Source organism: Ornithorhynchus anatinus, chromosome X5 (assembly GCF_004115215.2).
Source record: "Ornithorhynchus anatinus isolate Pmale09 chromosome X5, mOrnAna1.pri.v4, whole genome shotgun sequence".
In the NCBI taxonomy this organism is placed as follows: Eukaryota; Metazoa; Chordata; class Mammalia; order Monotremata; family Ornithorhynchidae; genus Ornithorhynchus; species Ornithorhynchus anatinus.
In genome coordinates, this window is record NC_041753.1 from 19,352,098 (window position 1) to 19,354,865 (window position 2,768).

At 41.0% G+C, this 2,768-nt stretch overlaps 1 non-coding gene across 1 annotated transcript; it reads right to left on the reverse strand.

Moving 5' to 3' along the window:
• Nucleotides 1–667: 667 nt before the first annotated feature.
• LOC114808415 lies at nucleotides 668–805 on the reverse strand. The gene has a single exon (XR_003756263.1). It is a non-coding gene; the product is annotated as a small nucleolar RNA SNORA7 (small nucleolar RNA).
• Between the last annotated feature and the right edge of the window lie 1,963 nt (nucleotides 806–2,768).

The window sequence follows — 2,768 nt, forward strand, 5'->3', positions numbered from 1 at the left end:
TCTCTCTGTTGTGTTTCCCTCTCTTTCAATTGACCCTTTCTCTCTAGTCTTCAATTTTTGTCCTGCTACCTTCTGGACTGATTTCTTCTATTTGTGGACTGCTCAATTTAATACATATAGAGAGTATTCATTTTCTACAAAGCAAGATTCTAAAGCAGCTGATGTCACTACCTTCCTGCATTCTCTCATCCACTAAGACACTCTACTGCATTGTATCTGACAGTGGAACGTTGCCTATGCACATAATTTGTGTTTGTGGGAAAGTCCCAGGCTCAGAGGGGAACTTTTAAAACACTCCTAAAATCACATCTTCTCCAAGAGGCCTTCCCTGATCAATCCCTCTTTTCCCTTACTCCCTCTCCCTTCTGCATCACACTGGAATCTGTATCCTTTTAGAACTGGATATTTGCCCCAAGCTCGGCCCCACAGCACTTATGTCTTGCCGTGTCTTATGCCGTCGAGTCGTCTCTGACCCATAGCGACGCCATGGACACATCTCTCCCAGAACGCCCCAGCTCCACCTGCAATCGTTCCGGTAGTGTATCCAGAGAGTTTCCCTGGTAAAAATACAGAAGTGGTTATCCATTGCCTCTTTCCGCTCAGTAAACTTGAGTATCCACCCTTGACTCTCTCCCATGCCGCTGCTGGCCAGCCCAGATGGGTTTTGACTTGTAGCAGATTGCCTTCCACTCGTTAGCCACTGCCCAAGCTAGGAATGGAATGAACAGGCTTCTGCTTGACTCCCCCTCCCATAGTCCAAACTGGTAGAGTACTGGAAACTCTCCAGGTGTGACCCTGAGAGGGGACCACTTATGTACATATCCATAATGAATTCTATTGTGTCTCCCCTTCTAGACTCTAAGCTCCTCATGGTCAGGGAACATATCTACCAACTCAGTTGTACTCTCCCAAGTGCTCAGTACAGTGCTCTACACATAGCACTCACTGGATGCCACTGATTGAATGATCAATCATTTTTGACCCTTTAGGAACATAATGTTAAATTCTGCTGCTTAGAACAAGATTGCCTTTATTTGATTATTTTGTTTTTCATGAGCATTATTAATCAATCGATCAATGGTATGGTATACACTCCAAAGATCTCAGTAAATACATTTCAAGGTGCTCAGTGAATAACGAGTAGAAGAGAATGAGAATGTAAACCCTAAGCCAGCAATATCACTCATGAGATAATGGGGTTTTCACTGCCTATAGATGCAGTGGGATTTCCAAAATGCTTTTCGTCTAGGGCAAACATTTAGGTTTGTACTATCTCACTCAATCTTAACCCTGTGGACAAAGATAACTTTTATAAAATGCTAGTATGAGGGCAGATAGAGTCTCATCTTCTTAATTCTGAGACATTCCTTCAATTATCTTTCTTAAAAATCTGTTTAATGCTTTTCATATGTTACTATCATTCATATAACGTTTGCTGACTTGAATAACTTAGAACATGATCTGCTTTCACAGAGCAATAAAGAAAATGTCTTTAGCCAAAAAAAAAATCCATGTTGGAATAGAAATTATTTTAAAATTCCAGCAATCCCATTACTTGGATAAAATGTAGTAACTTCCCACACTTTAGTCTTTGAGTTATGGATAATTTGAAGTATATTTAGAGGCTTTGGAAAGCACCAGTTCTGATTATGTTTTTGAATTAGCTGTATATATTATGATTCCAGGGAGGAAATGAGAGTTGGGTACCCTTTAACTATAATTAGAACGATTACCAAGGTGTTGGCAAGAGTGGGATTGATAAATCAGAAACATACACATGCACCTCCATTTTAATTTTGAATGGAAATCCCCCACGCTACCTCTTTATCTTTCTCTCCATCCTTCCCTTAGAAAGAAACTGATAATAAGAATCATTATTGTGGCATTTATTAAGTGCTTACTATGCACCAAGCACTCTGCTAAACACTTGGGTAGATGCAATAAATTCAGATTGCATACAATTCCTGTCCCATACAGGGCTCACATTTTAAGAGGTAAGGAGAACAGCTGAGGTAAAAAGAAGTTAAATGACTTGCTTAAGGTCACGGCATCCAAATAGCAGAGCCAGTATTAGAACCCAAGTATCCTGGCTCTCCATGCTGTGCTCTTTCCATTAGGCAAACCAGATACAAAATTAATCTGATTCATCCAGTTTCACTGGATGTTCACGATAACAGGAAGAACTTTTGGCTTACTCACTAAGAAATGGTTGTGTGTCCCAGGGCAGCATGGAGAAGCAGTGTGGCTTAGTGAAAAGAGCATGGGCCTGGGAGTTGGAGGATCTGGGTTCTACTCCTGGCTCTGCCACTTGCCTGCTGGGTGACCTTGGGCAAGTCACTTTACTTCACTGTGCCCCGGTTTCCTCATCTGTAAAATGGGGATTCAATACTTGTTCTTCCTTCCTCCTGGACTTTGAGGCTGATGAGGGACAGGGACTGTGTCCGATCTGATTATCTTATGTCTACCCTAGTGCTTAGTAGAGTGGTAAGCATTTTAAAAAGTACCACAGTTATTATTAAGGTAGAGCAATCAATCATCTGACGAGAAAGTTCCAGGTTTGGGGGTATGAGTGTAAGAGGCACATGTAAGAGGTCAGCATTGAGAGAAATGAGAATAAGCATAGTGAGTAGGTTCTTTTGAGAGGATTGGTCCCACATTGGCCTTTTCAGCTCCATGAATGAACACACACACATATACACACATATGCATATAAAAATATAGCACAATAAATTATATAATGTCCATCTATATGTAGTTATAGCTCTCTC